At 41.7% G+C, this 15,794-nt stretch overlaps 1 protein-coding gene across 1 annotated transcript in view; it reads right to left on the bottom strand.

Moving 5' to 3' along the window:
* Positions 1–15,794, bottom strand: part of LOC124556400 — a 720,172-nt gene that overhangs the window by 402,652 nt on the left and 301,726 nt on the right. The window lies entirely within an intron of this gene.

Genomic DNA, 15,794 nt, shown 5'->3' with positions numbered 1-15,794 from the left:
AAGAAGTACATATAAAATACTAACAATGGCAACTTTCACCACAAAGATTGCTAATGTTTTCAGAATTTTTCGAAAATTATCTTGAGTGATTAAAGCTATCGTAGAAGGACAGTGAAAGAAACCAAACCTCGGCTGCGCTAGATGGAATGGAAGTGGAAACAGATTTTTGGTCGAGAGTCAATAGTAGCCAAAATTATAAAAAATGATTCTCCCGAATTCCTATTTAAGACATTGTTTGCCCAGCGTCATCTACATGTCGTAAGAGTTTCTAGTTGGAATTTGTATAGAGATCGTAAATGATGGACACTTTGAAGACTTGGAAATTCAATATATTAAGCGAAAACCATTTCACTTGCAAGCTGCCAGTAGATGCTCGACAGAAACATGACATATTTTGCTGGTCCTGAGTGAGACATTAAACGCAGTAATACGGTCAACGCCGGAGTGGGCGTGCGGTTCTAGGCGCTACAGTCTGGAACCGAGTGACCGGTACGGTCGCAGGTTAGAATCCTGCCTCGGGAATGGATGTGTGTGATGTCCTTAGGTTAGTTAGGTTTAATTAGTTCTAAGTTCTAGGCGACTGATGACCTCAGAAGTTAAGTCGCATAGTGCTCGGAGCCAATACGGTCAACAACTAGATGATTGGTGCAAGCCTACACGAAGGTCTACAAGATCACCTGATAAAATTATTTAGATTTTACAGCTGATATACATGAAATAATAGTCTACCACGGAAAACTGCTACAATTCCCAGATGGACTACATAGTTATACGAGAACTGCCATACTAGCGGAGATACTGCAGAAGACGGTAATGCACATCCTATCCAAATACTTAAACATGAACTGAGCATATCCGAAAGCGAGTCCTGCTGAGATATTGACTTTCAGCAAAACGCTATTTGAGACTGCGACATAATGGACTGCTAATTATCAGTTACCAGGGACACGTAATCGATTACAAATATGGATGAAATGGACACATTAAGAATGCTATGTAAAGATATGGAAGATCCACTATGTCCCACATGCGATATTGATGACGAAGGGGCTGGAGTGATGACCAATACACTAGCCTAATTATCTACTGAGCAGCTTTTCTAATATACCTATCTGTGCTGCAGCTCAGCATCTGATTCTTCTCTCCGTCGTCTTGAAAGATACCAGTACTGTGGATCTTTCTGGGAGCCATGTTCACCGCACCGACAAACAGACTGTTAGTGGAAATGGGTGAACCTCCTATGTCAATACAACGTTGGTACATCAGCATGAAGTTGATACGGAAACACACTTAGTCCACAGAGGTCAAGTTCATGCTAACAAGCATGTGTGTCATATTCAGATTCCGCATTAATAAGAACCTCCAACCATCCATAGCCGAACCTATAGATAACACCACACACACCACGAACAGTAGATCGGCTCAGTAGATATGATTATATGACTCTAGTTACCTAAGCACCAAAGTGGAGATAGATGTTGAGGTCGATCTTGCACCCGAGGAAGGGTGTCACTACCTTTTCCCAGCAATGTATCTGTCCAACTTTAACAGTGCGCGAAGAATATTCACCGACAGATCAAAAGGGGAAGAAAATATGGCTGCAGTTTTAAGAACCTCATAGTCGGCAGTGCCAGTGCCCGAGTAAGGTTCGTGTTCCATCTCAAAAGAGTTAACATTATGAAAAAACGAATCATTCCCAAGAAAAGAATCATCTTCATCATTTAAAAACACTGCCACCTTACGCTACTTTACAGGTCTAATGACGCCGCTATCACTGGAATCGTTCCTCAGAAACATAAATTCACATTGTCATGCGGATCTCTATTCTCTCTACGAACATGTGTATAATCACTGTTGAAAACCTTCGAAAATATTTCAGATTCATTTATTTCCTTCCATTTCCTGATTAATGACATGTGCAAGAGGAAGAGGAGCTTCAACATCAAAATAGCAAGTGCTCGAAATATTAAAATACAATAAAAATTGTAAATAAGCAAAGGTAAATAACCTCGTTTGATACACGTATTGCTCGTGTAAACACCTAAATAGACGAAGTAGTTAAAATACGTCATGGCAGATGGCATCTGCAGCCAGTGTGTAAAAGCACGAGTTTTCTCAAGATTCGGCATAACTGATTGTGCAAATGGTTCTGAGCACTATGGAACTTAACTGCTGAGGTCATCAGTCCCCTAGAACTTAGAACTACTTACACCTAACTAACCTAAGGACAGCACACACATCGATGCCCGAGGCAGGATTCGAACCTGCGACCGTAGCGGTCACGCGGTTCCAGACTGTAGCGCCTAGAACCGCTCGGCCACACCAGCCGGCCACTGATGTCCGACAGCCGATCGGTTGCAGTCATTCCACCAGGAAGGAGGTACACGGCTCGTCCGCATTGTTACTTTGTCCCAGGAAGGACTCTCACAAAGGGAAGTGTCCAGACTTCTAGGGGTGAATCAAAGCGATGTTGCTCGGACATGGAGAAGATACAGAGAGACAGGAACTGTCGATGACATGCTTCGCTCAGGCCGCCCAAGGGTTACTACGGCAGTGGATGACCGCTACCTACGGATTATGTTTCAGAGGAACCCTGACAACAACGCTACCATGTTGAATGATGCTTTTCGTACAGCCACAGGACGTCGTGTTATGACTCATACTGTGTGCAATAGGTGCATGATGCGTAACTTCACTCCCGACGTCCATGGCGAGCTCCATCTTTGCAACCACGACACCATGCAGCGTGGTACAGATGGGCCGAACAACGTGGACCGCTCAGGATTGGCAACTATGAGTGTCGCATATGCCCTCTACCAGACAATTGTCGGAGACGTGTTTGGAGGCAACCCGGTCAGTCTGAACGCCGGCCGCGGTGGTCTCGCGGTTCTAGGCGCGCAGTCCGGAACCGCGCGACTGCTACGGTCGCAGGTTCGAACCCTACCTCGGGCATGGATGTGTGTGATGTCCTTAGGTTAGTTAGGTTTAAGTAGTTCTAAGTTCTAGCGGACTGATGACCACAGCTGTTAAGTCCCATAGTGCTCAGAGGCATTTGAGCCAGTCTGAACGCCTTAGAAACACTGTCCAGCGAGTGCAGCAAGGTGGAGGTTCCCTAATGTTTTGGCGTGGCACTACGAGGGGCGGACGTACGCCGCTGGTGGTCATGGAAGGCGCCGTAACGGCTGTACAGTACGTGAATGCCATTGCACGACCGATAGTCCAACCATATCGGTAGTACATTGGCGAACGACATTTCGCGCCCCCATCGTCCACATCTTGTGAATGAGTTCCTTCATGATAACGACATCGCTCGACTAGCGTGGTCAGCAAGTTCTCCAGACATGAAACCTATCGAACATGCGTGGAATAAACTGAAAAGGGCTGTTTATGGACGACGTGATACACCTACCACGCTGAGAGATCTACGCCGAATCGCCGTCGAAGAGTGGGACAATCTGGACCAACAGTGCCTTGATGAACTTGTGGATAGTATGCCACGACGAATACAGGCATGCAACAATGCATAAGGACGTGCTACTGGATATTTGAGGTACCGGTGTATACAGCAATCTGGACCACCACCTCTGAAGGTCTCGCTGTATGGTGGTACAACATGCAATGTGTGGTTTTCACGAGCAATAAAAAGGGCGGAAATGATGTTTATGTCGATTTCTATTCTAATTTCTGTACAGGTTCCGGAACTGTCGGAACCGAGATGATGCAAAACTTTTTTGTGCGTGTATAATGAGCTTAACATTTTCTTTGAAAACTCCATGCAGCATTAAAGAATCGTAATTTTAGCGTCAAAACGTAGAGCTGACAGACAGTACCATCATTTGTCGATAATGGCAATCTCCCATATGCCTAAAATATAATTTTATTCCTTGCGGGTACTATTGTTAAGACTTGTACCACACAGACTTTTATCATCCGTCAACATGTACACTGCGATGTGGGAATATCATGTCTGAATCAGTTTGTACATTCTGTTAACCTAGCAACCTTGTAATGATATGAGGTGGCAGTGAGAAATACACTGTGGAAAATACCTCATTTGGTTACATAACAAATAATTCTTTACCTACACCAATGCAACAGGTCTGTACTACGCAGTTCTGTATCAACTGTTAACAAATTCTTTGTGATGAAGGAATAGCGCTCCAGAGGCAACTTATAAATTTCACACCTAATAATTACTTGAGGCTGCAGTGGGCTGCATACCAAGCAGAAAATCAAACTCCATTACGTAACAATTGTTAGTCATTGCCTATACTCATATGTCTGAAATAATTTTTATAGTATACTGATTTTATAGATACGATTAGAAAAATGCATTATAAGGGGAAGTAATCGATAACTGTGATAGAATCTGTGAGCACAGAATGCAAAACTAGATGCAGGAGATGGATGACAAAATGGTTCAAATGGCTCTGAGCACTATGGGACTTAACATCTGCAGCCGGCCGAAGTGGCCGTGCGGTTAAAGGCGCTGCAGTCTGGAACCGCAAGACCGCTACGGTCGCAGGTTCGAATCCTGCCTCGGGCATGGATGTTTGTGATGTCCTTAGGTTAGTTAGGTTTAACTAGTTCTAAGTTCTAGGGGACTAATGACCTCAGCAGTTGAGTCCCATAGTGCTCAGAGCCATTTGAACCATTTGAACTTAACATCTGCGGTCATCAGTCCCCTAGAACTTAGAACTACTTAAACCTAACTAACCTAAGGACATCACACACATCCATGCCCGAGGCAGGATTCGAACCTGCGACCGTAGCAGTCGCGCGGTTCCGGACTGCGCGCCTAGAACCGCTAGACCACCGCGGCCGGCGATGGATGACATCACACATTTACGCTTTAATGGAGAAAAGATGATACATCCTAAAGACTTATGTCAAGACCAACTACCAATTCTCCGGCAGCATGAGGCATGTTGGAAAAAATGTGCGAGGTGGCACTGGATGCAATTTCAAGGAAATATACTTTAAGCTATGATTTACAATTACGTAATGGAATATTTATGTTTCAGCCTGTAGAGGACTGTGTAAATGTATTAAATGCTATTGAATGCTAACGATACAGAGGTGTTATATTAAAGTAGGAGAAACATATTTTTTCTCAATCTAGAACATTGTTTGCCATAACACAGTGAAATATATAGACACTAGGGAAATAGGACTGACTCCTACAAACAGTGTTTTCTGCAAGTCTTAAGGAAGAGAACCAAAGTTTCGAAGAGTCTTAAAACATATCCTATTAAATATTTCGTGTGTAGCTCACACGTATGTAGCCCTACTGTTGTAACTGAATTGTTATAGAGCAGCAGAAAAATACACATTGCTCACATATTGCTGCAGAGAGTATCTGTGTACATACAACGCTATTACTGACACATACAGCGATAGACATTAGTTTACATGATACCTTGGACATGCATGTAGACTTGCGATAAGGTAAGTGTCTTATAAAATACCCAGATACCTGTCTTCCCGACTAAAGAGCATGATAATAAGAGGTGATTTATGACTCAATGGTGCTGCTATGCATAGCAGATTTCCTGTCGCAATATATAAGTATGACTACAGATTTATGATTGTGAAAAAATATTATACTGACCTTCGTAACAGCTTCATCAGTGTTATGTGGAAGCCTAATATCAAGGGGCTATACAAGGAAAACGAATTTGAAGGCAGTATTACATAAAGGAAGGCAATGTAGATGAAGATGAAGTTTGAGATATGATACTGCGAGACGAATTTGACAGAACACTGAAAGAGTTAAGATGAAACTAGGCCCCTGGAGTAGATGTCATTCGGTCATAACTATTGTTTCTCTTGGGAGAACCATCAATGACAAAGCTATTCCTCCTGATGTGCTTGATGTATTGAGGCAGACGAAATACCCCAAACTTCAAGAATAATGTAATATTTCCAATTCCAAGGAAAGTAGGTTCTGACAACTGTGAATAATACCAAACTATCTGTCTAGTAAGTCATGGTTGCCAAATACTAAGACAGATTCTTTACAGAAGAATGGAAAAACTGGTAGAACCCGATGTTGGGGATGATCTGACTGGATTCCGGAAAAATGTAGGAACACGTGAACAATACTGACCATAAAATTTCTCTTACAGAATACATTAAGGAAAGGTGAACATACGTTGATAGCATTTGTAGACGTAGAGAAAGCTATTGACAATGTTGACTGGAGTACGTTCTCTGAAATTCTGAAAGTAGCAGTGGTAATACCCAGGGAGTGAAAGGCTGTTTACAACTTGTACAGAAATGAGCTGGCAGTTACGAGTTGAAGGGCATGAAAGTGAAGCAGTGGTTCAGAAGGGAGGTAGACACGGCTATAGTCTACCTTCGATATTATTTAATCTCTGCATTGAGCCAGTAGTGAAGGAACCCAAATAAAAATTTGGAAATGGGATAGCCGGCCGTTGTGTCCGAGCGGTTCTAGGCGCTTCAGTCCGGAACCGCGCTGCTGCTACGGTCGCAGGTTTGAATCCTGCCTCGGGCATGGATGTGTGTAATGTCCATAGGCTAGTAAGTTTTAAGTAGTTCTAAGTCTAGGGGACTGATGACCTCAGATGTTAAGTTCCATAGCGCCCGGAGCCATCTGAACCATTTTTTTGGAAATAGAATGAAAGTTCAGGGAGAACAAATAAAAACTTTGAAGCTTGTTGATGTTATTGCAATTGTGTCAGACACAGCAAAGGGCGTGGAAGAGCAATTGAAGAGATTAGACACTGTCTCGATAGGATGATATAAGATGAACATCAACGAAAGCAAGACAAGGGTAATGGAATGTAGACGAATTATATCAGGTGATGTTGAGGCATGTAGATTAGGAAATGAAACACTAAAAATAGTAGATGAACTTTGCAATTTGGGTAGTAAAATAACTATGATGGCTGTAACAGAGAGGATATAAAACGTCGACTGGCTACGGCAGTAAACGTGTTTCTAAAAACATAAGTTTGTTAACGTCGAATGTTGATTTAAGTATTACGATGTCTTCATGGGAGGTATTTGGAGTGCAGTCTTGTATGTAAGTGGAACGTGAATGATACACAATTCACATTTGAAAGGACATCAAGAGCTGAATAGAGTGAGCATGTGATTTACGTAACGCTGTTATTATTAAAATCCAGTTACATGATTGGTTGTAGCCGAACTGCGAAGCAGTCACATCAATGTAAATGATCCAGTGGATGAGGTTAGAAACTCCAGCCGCTACCGTGATAAATGAGGGTTGGAACTTTAATAGTGGCAACTATTTACTTACAGCTCGTAAAAATTAGATACGTGTTTCAAAGTTTTACTGACCTTCAGTCACCAGCATTGTGTATAACCGGTTGCTAGCGATGTGGAAGTCGTAGGAAACTCTTAGCAGTGCCAGTTGTGTTGACAGTTCGAGCAGCGCGGTCTATTGCCCGACGAATTTGTAGCAATTCTGAAGCGAATGCCGTGAAGTGTTTCCTTCGGTGTAGAAATGGAGTTGAAATCACGAGGGCTTAAGTCAGGGTAGTGCAATAGGTGGTATAGCACTTAGCAGTCCCATCAGCCAAACAAACCAGTAACAGGTTGCGCTGTACGTGCTTGAGCATTGTCCTGAAAAATAATGGTTAGGTCCTGCAGAAAGTGTCATTACTTCTGTCTCTAAGCTGGTCGTAGGTTGTGTTCCAAAAATGAACAGCATAGAGACAAAAGTGATGACACTTTCTACAGGACCTGACCATCATTTTGCAGGACAATGCTCAAGCACGTACAGTGCAAGCTGTTACTGATTTGTTTCACTGATGGAGCTGCTAAGTGCTATACCACCTACTGCACTCCCCTGACTTCAGCCCTCGTGAGTTCAACTCGATTTCTAAAGCGAAGGAAGCACTTCATGGCATTCCCTTCAGAACTGCTACAAATTCGTGGGGCAATAGACCGCGCCGCTCGAACTGTCAACACAACTGGCACTGCTAAGAGTATCCTGCGACTTCCACATCGCTGGCAACGGATTATAAACAATTCTGGTGACTACTTTGAAGGTCAGTAAAACTTTGAAACACGTATCTGTTTTGTACGAGCTGTAAATAAATAGTTGCCACTATTAAAGTTCCAGCCATCGTATCTGGAATAGCGATTATGAAGACAAGATAAAAGATGTTCTGGTACGTTCAGACGGATATATTCCTTGATCATTATGTGTGTGGAATAGGCACAACAGTATAATCACGAGATATTGGTGCTGATATGGAAGTTTACCCAGAGACATTGTTTCCACACAACATTCGCGAATGGAATGGGGATGGATATTAAATGATGCTAGTAGCAGAATGAAACGTAAGTAATGTACTTGTTCTTAAAATAACGTTTCTCGATGCTTGGGGGTAATTAAGAATGTGCTCGACGAGTGAGGGAAAACCCAGGTAGCATCTCTACCGGAGACGCATGACCTCGGCAGTGGTAACTGTAGTCCATACGTTATTACTTTTTATTACTTTGTAGAGACTTAATATTCTTTTTAAAGTTCGCATCCAGGTTATATATATATATATATATATATATATATATATATATATATATATATATATATATATATGTGTGTGTGTGTGTGTGTGTGTGTGTGTGTATGTGTGCATGTGTGCGTGTGTGTGTATGTGTGCGTGTGTCTGCGTGTGAGACATCGCACCACTAATGGCGCTAAACGCAGTCCTGAATAGCATCCTTATCAACATTTTATTTATTGTTTCAAATGAAACTTCATTTCTTTCTCTTGTCAGTAAATTATATTAAAGTTCAGATCTGTCCGTAATCTCAATCGAATTAGCCGGAATATTTAAGTTCTTCAAAACATTAAGTGTTAGTCTCATAAGTTTATTACATGTGTGCTGGAGCTTTAACAACGTTTTATTGTTAGAATTGAGTAATCTTACACATTTGATCCTAAAGTACTACTTGCATATTACAAGCAAATAACAGGTCTTCGCACCCTTATGTAAAATTTTCGTCTGTTCGCTTGAGGTGAATACAGGATATTATCCTGTAAAATTGAAAGTGAGCTCTTGCCTGCCGACACACACTGAACACTCTTACTTTGTGGACTTTTCGTAAGAGAAACTTTGCACAGTTTTCGGGGGGGGTGACGGTCCGCGTCAGCGGAGAGATTCAAACTGCTGGTCCTGCGGCCTCTAAGGAACATAAACTGTGGAAACCTGCCGCCAACCGCATCGTCGCCGACGCAAATAGTGCGTGGCAAGCAGTTGCAGCCGAGGCGTAGCTACTGTCCAGATCCACATTTTCGAATTCATGGAAGGTTCCCTTCTTAGTACTCGTGCAACATCAAGGTAGAAATACAATCGCTCCGAGAAACAGAATTACGTGACGTAGCGCATAACGCAAGCAAGAATGGTTAGACAGTACGTCTCATTCAGAGAAAAAACATTGGAGTTAGAGAAAGAAAGAACAAATGAATTTAAATTTTCCTAAAGAAAAACGAGGCTTTTTGCATTGTATCTCGTAAATGCGAACCACAAGGAGACAGAACGATTCAGTCATTTATAAAGAGGCCTCTGTAAATGTTATATAACGTTTTGTCAAAGGCTACTTTCTCTACTTAAAGCACGTTTTTCATATTGAACGCTTCTCACTGTGCTGCTCTCCTCTTTAAAGTAGTATGGTATGTCAGACAGAACAACGTTACCAAGAAAACCGTAAAAGAAATTACACGAAGCAGGGATAGTGATATAGTTTATACGCTCGTCACCTTTAAATCCTGATACCACACGGAGGAAAACCTAAAGCCTGAAGGCTGCTTTCAGCCACTGACTCACACTGTTAATAACATGACGATGTAAACCTGTAATGAAATATATAGCTAGTTGTAAATGTTCATTTCAGACATCTCGTTCATCTAGTCTCATATTAATTCAACTTGGTCTTGGTAGCCGCCCTTACTATGCAAATGTACGCTGCAGATCGTTCTTAGGTAACTGTTCTGCAAACAGGAACGCAGTAATTATAAATGCATCTACCCATCAATGTTACTTCGTAGTGTTTAATTCTCTTATGCATTTATCCCTGTGGTAACGTGTTTGATTAATCCTTCCAGCTCTCTAAATTTGTCGTGTTGAGCCCTGAGTTTCTGTTACAGTCTTGTGCTGTGGTAGCTAGCATAAACTGGAAAGAATAAAATGTCATCTGTCTATGGCTCCTGTTACGCCTATTCTACGCGTTCACCTTGTTTTGCAGAGAGAGAGACGTGATACAGTTCTTAAGGCAATGAACTAATATGCCGGAAATGATAGACATTTATTCTTCATCATCGTCATCACCAGTCATTTCCATCACTTGATGATGTGGCCTCTTTGAGTCGGCGTGCAACATAGGGTCCCTGCAGGTTCTTCCATTTCTGCTGAACGTGAGCTTCCCCTTGCCAGTTCACTCCGGCATGACCAGCCCACTGCCATTTCAAGATATTCACTTTTTCCATTATGTCACTGACCTTTGTTGTCCGCCAGATATCTACTTTTATCTCTGTCTTTCTTTGTGTAGGTCATCATTGGTATTTCCATTCCTCTTTGGGCTACTATTAGTTTTCTAACAATGAACTCATTTAATGTCCATGTCTCACAGCTATTAGTTATAATTGACAGTATACATTGGTCAAAAACTATTTTCTTCAGCATGGTCGACATCTTGAACTTCAAAACTGAGGTGTGTCTCCCATAAGATTGCCGCTCTGATTATTATATCTCCCTATATCGTTTCAGGACTATGTTTGGATGTTTCTGCTAACAACACAAGACGAACTAGTGCTTCATATCTACCGACTTTGAATCCGACGAGAAGAAAAACACCAACACTCCTTTCTTATATTGTTTTGAATGTGCCTTTCACCATGTCGCACATTAATAATAATAATAATAATAATAACACGAGAGGTGTTCATTAATTAACGGAACACATGTTACGCTGAAAGGGCATTGGTTTTCCTCACGATTTTAATACGCCGTATTATTCCCCGCTCTTCTGGATACAAAATCTTATTTTTCAACACAATCCCCACTCAATCCGTCGGCCTTACGGCACATTTCTGGGAGGGTCTGTATACCCACGTGGTATCACTCTACTGGTCTACGTTGGAGCCAACGTCTTGCAGCGTGAGTAACTTCCCCATCATCTACATACTGCTTCCGGGGAGTGCACCGTTCATTGGACCAAACAGATGGAAGCCGGAAGGTGCGAGATACGGGTTGTAGGGTCTGCAGGATGGATGAGGAGTAAGAGTCCATTGAAATTTTGTGAGCTCCTCTCGGATGCGCAGTTTTGTGTGAGGCCTTGCGTTGTCGTGGAGAAAGAGATATTCGTTTGTATTTTTTTGGTCACGAACCCAATGATGTCGTTCCTTCAATTTCCGCAGGTTAGCACAATACACTTCAGAGTTGGTCGTTGCACCATGAGTTAGAACTTCAAACAGAATAACCCCTACAGAGTCTCAGAAGACGATCGCCATGACTACATCCTCATGGCGTGGCTTTCAACATTTTTTTGGAAGTGAATGGTGTGGCACCACTCCACGCATTGCCGTTTTGTTTCCGGTTCGAAGTGATGAACTCATATTTCAACGCCTGTGACGATATTCGAGAAAACAATGTCACTATCAGCTTCGTGACGCGCAATCAACCCCGCACAGATGGTCCTTTGTTGCTCTTTATGGTCGTCTGTTGGGCAGCGAAGAACCCAGCGGGCACACAGCTTTGAGTACCCCAACTGGTGGACGAGTGCGTCAGCACTACCAACAGAGATGTCCAGTTGTGCACCTGGGTGTTTCGTTATAATTCGTCGATCACCTCGAATCAGGGTGTCCGCACGTTCCAACATTACACGTATGTGCAGCCGCCTGGCACGCAGGATATCGGACAGGTATACGCGACCGTGTTGTGATGACAGGCTCCTCGCCCAACAATTCACCGTGCTTTTGCTCATTGCCAGATCTCCGTAAACATTCTGCAAGCGCCTATGAATGCTATTCTCTGGTTTTCCGTCGAAAAATCTCAATGACAGCTCTCTGCTTGCGACGAACCTCCATTAGAAAATTTTTCAACCGAAATTTGCCGAGAAAAAAGTGCTGCATTACGTATTAAACGTCCCTCGTAATAAACAATAGTAATAATAATAATGATCATCATCTGCGTCGAGGGCGGGGTTTTTTGGTCCGTTCCCCCTTTCTAAATTGGTCAGTCCATCTTTTCACTGGTCTTCCTAAAGATCTTTTGCCTCTTTATTTACATTTTCTTAGCGATTCTTTCATCTGGCATATGGCTTATGTCTTCTTTCCATATAATTTGAGATTTTCTATGTTTTGTTAGTCAGATTTTCCATATTCAGTACAACTCTAATGTCAACATTTCTCTTTTTTCCTATTAAGGAAGTTCGTTTTGCATACTTAAGCTCCTGGCAGGGCCACTTTAGCCAGACAGTTCTCTTGCACAGTAGTCAGACGAAGAGTAATCCACAACCTAGAGGACAGGATGGGGCGGGGAGGGGGTATTAGGCGTGGGTAAGCCGACCCTCGTAGCAGACATCCAACAAAACATGAAAAGGGGAATCCACAGTCATAGTGATGTCAACCGTATGAGGGAGAAAACAGCAAAACAAAAACAGATGTGCTTGGATACCTAAAGGCGACAGCCCCACCTCCTAGCTACCTGGACTACAGGTCAGCATGCTGTTAGGCGGAAATTATACAACCACTCAATCTTTATAAAAAAGCAATGTGGACTGATAAATTGGAAGAGGACGTTGGCATACAACAGGAACAATTGACTTTCAATAGACAGTGTAATCAAATAGGCTATTCGGAATATTCGCCGTTTAAGAGATAATAATAATAATAATAATAATAATAACAATTATAATAATGAGCTGCACTTGAAATCGACAAAGGCTCTGAAAGAAACAACACACGAAATTTTTACAAGAATTTCAAAACAAAACTCACAGGATATCAGCCACAAAATCTTTGCTGCGAGAAAGGAAATCGGCAATTTGCACTGAACAATCAATAAAATTGCGAATAACTTGCGAGATATTTTGAAAAATTGCTGAACTGCCCAGAAACAACACAAAGATTTCCGCCTCAGGAACCCGAATCCACAAACCCAAACTCATTATCACCGGATGTAGAGGAAATCATCAAACAGATCAAACGTCTTAAAAACAATAAAGCTGCAGGTGAAGATGGAATCGTAGCGGGAATCCTCAAATCAGCAGGCCCAAATACTATAAAAGAAATCACCGAAATAATACAAGACATTTGGCAAACAGAACGACTTCCGAACGACTGGAAAAATGCATTAATTCATACTCTACAAAAGGAAGGAGATAGATCGGATGTGAACAACTATAGGGGAATCTCATTGGTATCAGTAGTTTACAAAATTCTATCCCAGTGCCTTCTCGATAGAGCACAACAACTAGAACCAAAAATTGGAGAATATCAGGCAGGATTCAGACCAGACCGTTCATGTCCAGAGCAAATTCTGAACTTAAAAGTAATCTTAAGACATCAGGGAATAAGTGACAAAGATGTAGTTCGCACATTTGTTGACTTTAAAAAAGCCTACGATTCAGTTGATCGTCAATCATTATTCCAAATATTGAAAGAACAGGGTTTAGATCTGAAAACACTTGCGATCATACGACAGACATTGACAGACACAAAATCTAAAGTCAAATTTATGGGGGAAATCTCTGTTACCTTTTCTGATCAAAACAGGAGTAAGACAAGGAGAAGGACTCTCTCCACTGCTGTTCAACTGCGTCCATGTAAAGGTGATACAAGAATGGCGCAAATTGAAATGAGTCCTCAAGATAGACCATCCAATTACTCTCGTCAGAGGAAAATTAACAGTGGATTGCTTAGAATTTGCAGACGATCTAGCCATCTTAACTCGCGATATTTCAACAGCCAAAAAACAGATTGAACTCCCGAACGAAACAGCGGAAAAAGTCGGCCTACAAGTATGTTTTGAAATACAGAATATATCACTTGCAACAAACAAGCACAAAAATTCATGGAGACAAAATAAGGCAACATTAAACGAGTTCCACCATTTAAATATCTCGGTGTAACGACTGAGGAAAATGGAATAGAAACGAAAGCCAACGAAGTCAGACGCCAAAAGCTGGACACTGCTTATCGACTCACTGAAAATATTTACAGTAAAAAATGTGTCTTCATGCACACTAAACTACGACATTACAATGCCGTTATAAAACCAGAATGCCTATATGGATCAGAGACACTAATTTTAAACAGGAAAACAGACATAGAAAACATTCAGAAAAAGGAACGGAAGATAATAAGAAAACATTTAGGCCCACAACTTTTAGATGAACAGTATCGGCTCAGAGGCAAACAGGAAATCAAACAATACTCTAATATTAACAGTGACATTAGAAAAAGCAGATTAAGATTCTATGGACACATCAAAAGAATGAATCCGGAGAGACTTACAAAGACAATAGTTCAATTCTATGAAAACAGGAGTAAATCTAAAACAGATCCAATGAAATGGATTGACGAAATCAAAACAGATCTGAAACTAACAGGAATTACACCAGAGGTTACCCCAAACAGGGAAATCTTCAGATCCAAAATTCACAAGTGGCAAGTTGGCCAAGAAGAGAAACCAAAGACTGGAACAACGTGGTCTCAAGAAAGAAAGGAAGCCCACAGCAAAAGAATGATATAATTATTGGCACAAAGAGAAGCAAATGCACGCCACTAAGTACTTTGCGTAGTCCGAATACCAGTTATTTATAATAACTGGTATTCGGACCATCCGACGCAGTGTAAAAAGATACTGCAGCGACCATCAATAAAACGCTCTTAATTTTTTCAATGTGTGATGTAGGTTGGTGCGCTCAACGGAACGGCTATAGATTCCCTCTTTCATGTCTTCAGTTTTCTAGCAACAAAATTAATCCCGTTATGCAAAAAGTTGCACTAAATTAATGGAGGAGGATCAGTTTTCAACTGGGTTCTTCGAGAACGACAAAACTGAAACGTTATTCTTAATCACAACCAATAAATGATTTTTCCAGTTTCACCAAAATTATAGTCTGTTCTAAAAACGTCCGGGACCAAAGCGCATTTTGTTTGACGGACAATTAAAAGTTTCTCGGTTGTTAAGCTATGTCATTTCAGTAATTTATCCATTGACGGGTGGGGTACTCATTTCCGACCACTAGCGTATCCAGATACTGCGTTTCACCAAACCTACATCGGCAGAATTCTAGGTGCTTTCCAGGCGATACTTATGTATGTGGTATATTCGTCACAACTAGGAAAAAAGTCCTGTGAACATATGTCTGGAAATAAATACTTGTTGTCGTATGGGCCATTCTGTGCAATGATGTTCATCCATCTCTGATGATACAGGAGGTAATCAGTATGGTTACCATTCATTCTCCAATGTCTTTCAGTCATTCTCAAAGAATAATTAACTCTTTATAACACGCTTGGCTGATGTTGGATTTGTTCACACCCTGATTGCCTCGACTAGTACATCACATTTCACACGTTTTTGTTAGATACCTCCCGCCGGAGGTTTGAGTCCTCCCTCGGGCATGGATGTGTGCTGTTCTTAGCATAAGTTAGTTTAAGTAGTGTGTAAGCCTAGGGACTTATGACCTCAGCAGTTTGGTCCCTTAGGAATTCACACACGTTTGAACATTTGTTAGTACGGTCGTGCGAGACGTAGAAAATGTGAGGCCCCACTGTGCATAAAGCACAT

The sequence above is a fragment of the Schistocerca americana genome, chromosome X (genome assembly GCF_021461395.2).
Source record: "Schistocerca americana isolate TAMUIC-IGC-003095 chromosome X, iqSchAmer2.1, whole genome shotgun sequence".
In the NCBI taxonomy this organism is placed as follows: Eukaryota; Metazoa; Arthropoda; class Insecta; order Orthoptera; family Acrididae; genus Schistocerca; species Schistocerca americana.
The sequence above is the reverse complement of the archived record's forward strand: the minus strand, read 5'-3'. Positions and strand labels throughout refer to the sequence as shown.